Below are 9,848 nucleotides of genomic sequence, written 5' to 3'. Positions count from 1 at the left end.
TCAAGGATGGGAGCGACCTCCTCTGCCCCCGCGAGAATGCTAGGCCGAGGTAAGTTTTCTATGTACACGGTTCTCGTGGTGTTGTGACTCGTGCTGGCTAACCGTGATAGGGCATCGGCCTCAGTATTCTCTGACCTCGGGATTTGTCTGATGAAGTGTGAATGGAAGTTGAGCAGAGCCTTCTTTACTTTTGCTGAGTATGCGATCATAGCGAGCTCGCGTGCTTCATATTCGTCTGTAACCTGGTTGACCACGAGCTGAGAATCGCTGCAGATGACTATGTGCTTTGCTCTTATTTTTGCGCTAGGTTCAGCCTAGCTATCAGTGCCTCATACTCTACCTCGTTGTTGGATGCCACGAACTCAAAGCGTAGTGCGTATTCTAGTTTCGCGCCACCTGGTCCGCGCAGGACTATTCCAGCCCCACTGCCCAGCTGGTTCGAGGAGCCATCTATGTGAAGGATCCAGGGCTTCTCATCCTAGTTCGCGTTTGGCCTAACCAGGAGAGATGCCACACTAGCTGCTACTTCACAGGGTTCAAACTCTATTGGCTTGGGAGCTCCGGGCTCGCCCGAACTGGGGATCCCAGGCTCGGCCAGCCCAAGGGCTTCGAGGCTAAAAGTGCACTCGGCGATAAAATCTGCTAAGGCTTGGGCCTTAATAGCAGTTCGTGGCTTATACTGGAGGTCGTACTCGCTGAGCTCGATGGCCCACTTCGTTAGCCGACCGGAAACCTCGGGCTTAAGTAAGACTTGCCTCAGGGGTTGGTCGGTCAAGACCACGATGCTGTGGGCATGGAAATACGGGCGGAGTTTTCGAGCTGCAATTACTAGCGCGTACGCTAGCTTTTCTATCTGCGGGTACCTTGCCTCTGCTCCTTGCAGGATTTTACTAACATAATAGACGGGTCGCTGGACCTGACCTGTTTCTTTTACAAGTACCAAACTGACCACCTCGTCGCTTGCTGAGAGGTACAGTTCTAAGACTTCGCCTTCCTCAGGCCTGGCCAGGGTTGGTATAGTAGCGAGGTAATTTTTTAGCTGGTCGAATGCCAGCTGGCAGTCTTGGGTCCATTCAAACCCTCGCCTTTGATCGCCTTAAAGAAAGGTAGACAGCGGTCTGCTAATTTGGACATGAAGCGGCTCAGGGCGGCTATGCGGCCGTTTAGCCTCTGAACTTCTTTTACTTTTCGAGGTGGTCTCATGTCTAGGATGGCCTTTACTTTGTCTGGGTTGGCCTCAATACCGCGTCAGTTGACAATATACCCTAGGAACTTACCCGAGGTGACACCGAAGACACACTTGTTGGGGTTTAGTTTCATGCTAAATCGACGCACAATTTGGAAAACATAATCTAAGTCTTGTATTAACTCCCGCGAGAATTGCGTCTTGACGACCATGTCGTCTACATAACACTCTACTTTCGTGCCAATTAAGGGTCGAAACAGTTTATTTACAAGTCTTTGGAAGGTCGCCCCAGTGTTCTTCAGTCCGAAGGGCATGACCTTGTAACAGTATAGGCCGAACTCGGTTATGAAGCTAGTTTTTTCCTCATCAGACGGGTCCATCTTGATTTGGTTATAACTCGAGTAGGCGTCCAAGAAGCTTAGCAGCTCATGTCCCGAGGTCGCATCCACTAGGCGGTCGATCCTGGGGAGGGGGAAGCAGTCTTTTGAGCAAGCTCGGTTCAGGTCGGTGTAGTCGACGCACATGCGCCACCTGCCGTTTGCCTTTTTCACCAGCACTGGGTTGGCCACCCAGCTTGGGTAATGAACTCCTCTTATGAAGTCTGCTGCAAGGAGCTTCTCGACCTCCTCGTCGACCGCCCTCTAGTGCTCCGGGGCTAAGTTGCGTTTCTTCTGTCTAACGGGTCTGACTACAGGGTCAGTGTTAAGTTTGAGAGTTATAAGGCCAGGGTCAATACCGGGCATGTCGGCTGCGGACCATGCAAAAATATCTAAATTTTGGAGTAAGAAACTTACCAATTCAGTTCGTAGAGGTTCCTTGACAGAAGCATCGATCTGTATTGTTCGAGACGGAAGCGCCGCTACCACTGCCCGCAGAATATGCGTAAATGGCCGTCCTATTATGGCATTGTATGGGGAGGGGGTCGCGACTACCAGGAAATCATGGTTGAGTCTGACCGTACAAGGCCGTGTCTCGACTTCCACAGGTACTGTTATCTTCCCGAGGGGCCTGACTTCCTCTCCGCTGAAGCCTACTAGAGGGGTATTTGAGGGCTTCAGCTCGCGTCTCTACAACTGTAGTTGCTCAAATGCTGACTTGAAGAGGATGTTTGCCAAGTTTCCTGAATCCACAAGCACGCACTTGACCTCAAAGTCGCTGATTCTTAGCTTTATGACGAGCTCGTCATCGTGAGGGTAGTGGACACCTCGCGCATCGTCTTCCATGAAGAAGATCGGTTCTTCCGTCTTCGGCCTCTTTGGAGGGTTCTGTTCTTCTCGGGCTGCCTCGCGAACTGACGTCCAGGCTGCTGCCGATGTACATCCTGCCACCACCGAACCTCCCACTATCACAAGGATGGTCCCTCAGACTGGCCTTTCTTCCGGGGGCTGTCGTAGCGGCGCTTCGGCTGGTTTGCTACTGGATTTGGGGATATCCTTTCCATGCTCCCCTTGTCGACTTGCCTTATTGTTATCATACTGTACAAAATTTCTCAAGTATCTGTGACGGATGAGTCCCTCTATCTCGTCCCGGAGATTATTACACTGTTCGGTACTATGACCGTGATCTTTGTGAAAACTACAATATAAATTTTTATTCCTCTCGTTTGGATTCCCCTTCAGGCGAGGTGGCCACTTCACGTATGGGGCGTCCTTGATCGTCATCAAGATCTCAGTCCGCCTCGTGTTTAACGGCGTGTAATCCGTCCGACCTACTAGGGGAGCTCGGGATGGCTGGCTCGGCTTCGCCTCTTGGGCTGGGTTTCTCCTGTCACTTGGGTTGGTGGGCTCACCTTCTCTTTTCCTTTTCTCGACCCCGGCTTCGGTCCTTTGGTTGATTTCTTCCTTTGTTCTCATGAACTTGTCTGCGAATTTGAGGAATTTGGCCACGGTCGTGGGATAGCTAGCTATCATGTGCCATTTGAACTCTTTGTGCGTTACTCCTCTCTTGGCCGCAACGAGCTGAACTGCGGGGTCTAATCGCGGTATCTGCAAGCATGCTTCATTGAATCGCTTGATGTAGCCCCGGATGGACTCTCCTTCTCTCTAGACTACCCCAAAGATGCTTTCCTTCGTTCTGGGGCATCGCTTGCTGGTGACGAAGTGTGCCGTGAAGACCTGCATGAACTGGGTCCAGCTTCTTATTGACCCTGGGGCTAGGTTCCTGTACCAGGTGCGGGCCACCCCTGAAGGTGGTGGTGAAGGCTACGCACATGCATGATTCACTGACCCTAGCGAGGTGCATTTGGGACTGGAAAGCATCGACGTGGTCGTTGGGGTCAAAGGATCCATCATACTTGTCCAAAGGTGGGAGCTTAAAGTCTTTGGGCATGGGGACTGCCAGGAGTTCTGATGCGAGGGGAGAAGAAACAGAGAGAATTGGGGTAGCTCTTACCTCGTCTGAGCTCGTCTCTTCCTTTCCTCTGAGCTCGGGTAGAACGCGGGTGGCAGTTCGGTGACTTCGTCGGTGCCTTCGTTGAGTGGGCCTGGTACTGGTGCTGCTGGCCTCTATGTTGCCGAGCTCGACGGGCCCGGAATGCCGGTAGTCTGCTACTAGGGCACTGAACCGGTTCTCTGTGAGCGGGAACTCGGGTCTGGAGCGCCGAGGTGCTGACCTCGCGGGCGAGGTTCCTGTTCCGCCTGCGAGCTGCGAGGCGGGGGTGATTTTCCTTTCCCTTCGGCCTGGAGATGAGGCTTGACTGTTAGGGGGGTTCTGTAGCTGGGAGGTTTCTCCCCAGTGAGGGCGTCCGCCCTGAGGGGAGGCCTTAACCTGCTTCGGGGCTGGGTGCCTAGGTGGAAGCAACGACTGGTTCAAGGGTAGTTGGGGGAACTGCTGTCGATAATGATGTTGGGAGAGGTGGTGTAGCACTTGGTGCTGTTGGAGTTGATGTTGCTGGAATTGCTGCATTTGGGCCTACATTGCCTACATAGGTCGTCCAACTGGTTCGGGCAGGTCGCCAGGGGGACCAGGGGGATGGCGGTTGGTTCAGCAAAAGCTGTTTCGATAGGGTTCATGGGCGCCACTGTTTGAGGCGCATCCAAGCTGGGGATTCCATCCACAGGAAGGGGGATGGTGAACTGTCCGATGCATACTATGGGAGCTTGGGGTCGTTCCCCGATGGTGTTTGTTTCTGTGCCACGTCTGGCGTTACTGGAGGAAGCCATGAGTGTTGGTTTTTGGAGGAAGATGGGGTTGAGGGATTGAGAATTTTAAAGGGAGGCTTTTAGAAGCGATTTCCCACAGACGGTGCCAATTGATGGTGCGCAATCCGGCCGGTCCTAGTTGTCGATGACCTGCCTCTGAACGGAGCTACGGGGAACCTGAAACCGAAGGGTGAGAATGCTCTGGGGGAGACCCGGTGTGGAGGCTCCAAAGCTCAAGTTAGAATCCTTTAAAGGAAAAATGAAACCAGATAGCGCAAAGTTTGCATACCTCCTTCTTGGGGGGTCGGGAGCCTTTTATAACCACCTCGCGCACTCACTTCCAAGCTCTGTCAGATCGGGCATGATTACTTCTATGTTCCTACCAGTTCGGATGTCATTTCTTCTGACTGGTTAGAACCGCCACTGCTCCTTCTGTCGAGGTCATCTCTGCAACTGGTGATAATGGTGGCAGGTGGCGGTGGCAGGAGGCCGTTTGAAGTGCGGCTGTCAAGCGTTAGATCCCAAGCCAGTCAGGTGCGCTGCCCCCAGATACGGACACACCCGATGTCAGGGGCGGTACGTTCGGTCAGCCTGGTATCTGGGAGGTGAGGTGCAGGAGTGGCAAGGCGAGGTGAAGTCTTGAGTTCGGATTGGGGAGTGTCCCGAACTGCCCTGAGGCGGTCCAGTTCGGGTCACTGCTTTGTGAGGCTCGGGGCCTAAGGGAGAATTCGGGCTCCTTATAGGGAGTTCAAGTCCTGAGTAGGGAGTTCGGGTCCTGAGCTTGGATTGTTGGTTCCTCCTTTTGATGCTTGTGCCTTGGGTGCGGTGTTGTTCCGAGCTGTTTGCTTTTGCCACGTGTTGAGTGATTGCGAGGTCGAGCCAAATTTCCCTTCATCATAAACACTCCCAAACATGGCCCTAGTCTTACTTATCTTAAAAGACTTTTGATTCTAAAGTACCTTCCTATCATTCTAATATTTCAATTATAATTACAATATAGTAGGGGTCATGGGGTCGGGCCAGAATTAATATTTAGGCTATAGGCTCTAGTCCGGGCCAGGGACGACGCCGAGATAGTCCTGGTTTGGGGCCAAATGAGCACTTACGCTTTATACTTTAGGGCTTAAAGGTGTCTTAGCTTCACACTATAGTGTTTTTTAAAGCAAATATTACCTAACACTCCAAACACTTGTTTTTCAAACTCTAAACAACCCCATAAATAAGATCTAATCTCTTTGGACACACAACTTCAACAGAAAAGCTACTAAGTTGTTGGTCAAATAAGCCCAAGTAGTCAATTAACGTTTCTTCCACACTTCCTGACTACATACAGATACAAACAATTAAATCAGTCAACCACCTAGCTTCACGTCAAGTCTCCTAAGCCATACAGAGTGCAATATCATATGAAGCACATCAAACCACTTAGCTGGTTGGTTCAGAACGAAATGCCTCCTCACAGTCCTCACACCCTCCTTCAACTTCCTGTACTCTTCATCTGGAATTCCCTGCAACACCTTCTTCAACCTTGGCATATCCAACACCTCGACCTTGATGGAAAACGCTTTCCACCGTAATACATCGTTGAATGGCAAAACGTAATTATCCGATATGATGACTGGCACGCACTTGGCGTAGATGGCCTCGACGATTCTTGGGCTAGCAACCTAATTCCCACTCGGGTGTCGGGTGCAAGTAGAACTTCGGTTGGAGCATGAACGTATGGTAGTCAAGCTCCTTTGGTAGGTATTCATATACTTTGATGTCTTCATCTTGGCTCTTCCAGTGTTGGAGTATAGGTCGTATGGGGCCATGGAGACCGCTGGCAAAGAATGCAAGATATGGTCTTGGGATGTCGTCTGGTTGGGGTGAGAGAGAGGAGCTTGGGCGAGATGTTACCGTCGGAGAGCTTGATCTCCGGGAGGCTGACATCCTTCTGAGGGACAAACCATTCAGAGGCGCCATTGGCATTGCATAGGACCCGAATGGATGTGTTGTAGAGAAAAGGGTTGCCTCTAGAGACATGAGGACCCTGCGCAAAACTCAGAAATGCAGATTTTAATGGCATCCAAAAAAAATGAAAGAAAGATAGAGATAAAGAGAAGTAAACAGAGAGGATACAAAAATTTATGTGGTTTATAGCCTATGTCCACCAATGAAGGAGGAGTAGAAGTCTACTATGAAAACAACAATGGAGAAGAATACAGAGTTGTGTGTTCGAGTGGTACCCTAACTGGCCGAATTTGCCATGTGATCGCTTCTGTGGCCAACGTCTTCGGGCCATGGAAGTGTTTGTCCAAGCAGCTATGCCACTGAAGACTCTATAAGGAAGCAAAGTCCTACACGGGAAGGCGGAGTCTCTCGAGAATCTTGGTAGGCGGCCTCATCTCGATAACCCTACAAAGAACCTGTCTGACTACAATACGGGCACTCACCTATTTAAAGGCATCTCCCCCTCAAGATAAAGGACTTTCAACTCCCCTAATGATCTAGCTCCCTAACTACCTTACTTCAGCTCGGTCCAGCTCACCCTCTAAAGCTTGGCCCGACCGACTTCATCCTCCTGCTACTAACTTGAACATCGGAGTGCCTTTCAAGGGATCATTTCCTCGGGCTTCTAATTCATTTTGGGATTGCAGATCTCTTCGGTGCACGACTTATTCTTCCACCTCAGTCTCATCTAATTGGCAGGATTTTATCTACTACATATTCGGTTAATTCCACCTTGGATCATACAACATTAATGTGCATAAATGATAACCCAAATATATAAGAGAAAAACCCTCAAAATACATAACTTTTCGTATTCGATTCGAACCCTCTCTGTGTATACAAATAATTCATATTTATCTCAATAATTAGTAATACAACATTAAAAGGCAAAACCTGTCCTTCGTGTTAGAAACTTGAACCAATGATAAATCAATGCATCATATAAATGAATCTAAAGCCATTAATGTTAAGTAAACCTTCTGAAATGAAAAGTAAGTAAACTATGCAATGTCTTAATTGGTTAAATTTTTTATTTAATGTACCACAGATATCAAAATACACCATAGTTGGATTCATATTAGAGATGTATCCAAATCTTTTTATAAACGATTTTTTTTTTTTGTTTTATAATGTTTCCATTAGTTGATTGGTGCACTAATGGTGGATACATGATATATCTATCACGTGAAGTGCATCAATGCCAATGCAAATGTCTCAAAAGGAGGCAATAACTTTGATTTGCGTTGATCCACTTCTGTGATTGATGAGTCCATCTTCATATTTTCTTGCTGCATTATCCTACTCTCTCTTTCATGGAATCAGTTGTCTTAAAAAATGGTAGAATCAAATAAAATGAAAAATTGTTTAAATAGAAAGGGTATTATAGGTATACAAAAGTTAAACCAAAGGGAATGGGCGTGAAAACTGTATCTTTTATAAACACTCTTTTACTTCTTTTATATACTTGTGGCGTGGCATTGCATTGCAGGTGAAAAAAGAGAGAATAGTGGCATGTGCATTTGTACGAGTAAGAGGAGATACTGTAGAAAGAAAATAAATGGATCAAAGTATTGGGTGTAGTTTAATCATTGACTAAGAGGCTATTTGGCATCGTTGCCGTTTCTTGGAGCAACAGCGCCACATCGAAAAAAATGGTGTTCTGGGAAACGGGCATTTGTTTGGAACCATTTTTCCATAAAAAACGGTGTTTTAAGCCACACCTCGAAAATCGGGAAGCCATGACTTGGAGCAATGCCAAATTTGGCGTTTCCTGGAGCTGTAGCTCGTTGCTGCCAACTGGGTAGTGATGTGGCACTGGATAATGGGTACCAATGCTGAAAACGCTTTCTGGAGCAATGGTACTAAACAAAAAAAGTTGTTGCTCCAGGAAACGTCCTATCTGGAAGCAACGATTCCAAACAAAAATAAAGACACCATTTTCTGAAAAAAAAAACAGTGCTCCAAGCAACACATCAGAAAACGGTGCTGCAACTGCAGCATCGATGCCAAACATATACTAATGTTGTGAAGTGAACAAGAATTGAGGATAGAATCAGAAATTGTACAAATAACAAGGGTATTTTAGATATATAAAACTTTAAATCATTGGTTAAAATTGGGACATAAATAAGAAATTATATAAACAACAGAGATATTTTAAAAATAAAAATAAAAGTTTGAAGATACACCTATTAATGAACTAAACCAATGGCTAAAATTGAGACAAACAAAGAACAGAATAAAAGTTAGATAGGGAAAAAGGGTAGTTTATTTGAGATATATAAATATGGGAGATGTTCCCAATGCATGGTGGGATGTATATGTGAGGTTGGTGTGAGGCACGATGTGTGAGGAGCAGATCTGGTCTTGCCAAGAAGCATGGCTATGGTGCACACTGTGGACCTCAGACAAAGAGGGAGACGTGGCAAACATCAGGATTGACTTAACCTCCCCATGTGGGGAGCATAGAACCATCCCTATAACCTCGGTTGGGGATGACCCTAGACCGCACCATGTGTCCCACAAAGTGAGGACACAACGAAACTCCCCTACCAGTTCTCAGATTTCCTATTCACTTTTCCTATCCACTCTCTACGTATACCCGTTGTATAGAAGCCACACATCTCTCAATTCATAATAGAGATGTGTGGCTGGGTAGAGAGTGGGTAGGAAAAATGAGTAGGAAACCCCATTTGGTATATGAAGGCACGCCACAAGGTATTGTTTTTTTTTCTTTGGGATTCTCGCTTTCTAACTCTTTTTTTATAGGAAAAGTTGAAGGGGTACACAAGGGGTAGCCCTTTTGTAGGTGTAGGTACATAGTGCTCGCTAAGTCCCTCAAAGCACAGTAGACATTAGATTGATACCACATGGATGCTTGCGATTACCTAGTAGCTCAACTTTTATATGTGATGAACCCGCGGTTCACTACACACCTGCGATGAACCTATGCTTAGCGTAGGACCAAAACGAACTCATGATGAACCTGTGGTGAGGTTCACATGCACTCAATCCTGCAACAAACCCTCAATTGCTAGGACATCCCGATTCACTAAGAACCGAGCCTGGATGTTACCTACACGTGTGACTTTGAAGGGACGAACGTGACAAGGTGCCATGCAGGTCTAATAAGACGTTGTCCGCCAGACAGTGACGTCACTAATGCCATGCTAGTTAAGTAAGTCGCACAAAGGGCAGTAACACACATGGGTTATGAGGATCTCCGAGTGAAAGGAAAATCAATCTTTGAAAAGATCCCCATACGGACACGTGGCAAAACCCTAGTAGTATTCTTAATGATCAACAGCAAATCCAATATTCCCTTTCCTAGTAGAAAATGAACACCTCTAACTCCTTCCTTTTAGGATCTTGGGATCTCCCCCATAAATATATATCCTTCTCATAATGAAATTCATTCACTCAATCCTTGATTACCCTTATCATTGATCTTCCAGCTAAAAGCCATCTCATCACTCTCTCTTTCCCTAGCCTCCTGGTTAATTCCCAATTTCCGAGCTTCCTCTGTCCTT

At 47.3% G+C, this 9,848-nt stretch overlaps 1 pseudogene; it reads right to left on the bottom strand.

Annotated features, from left to right (window-relative positions):
- Nucleotides 1-5,678: 5,678 nt before the first annotated feature.
- On the bottom strand, nt 5,679-6,394 carry LOC109115462 (putative glycosyltransferase At5g25310 pseudogene; annotated as a pseudogene).
- Nucleotides 6,395-9,848: the final 3,454 nt, after the last annotated feature.

The sequence above is a fragment of the Nelumbo nucifera genome, chromosome 7, assembly GCF_055504915.1.
Source record: "Nelumbo nucifera cultivar China Antique chromosome 7, China Antique-T2T, whole genome shotgun sequence".
NCBI lineage: Eukaryota > Viridiplantae > Streptophyta > Magnoliopsida > Proteales > Nelumbonaceae > Nelumbo > Nelumbo nucifera.
Note: the sequence above shows the minus strand (reverse complement) of the source record. Positions and strands in the feature narration are given on the sequence as shown.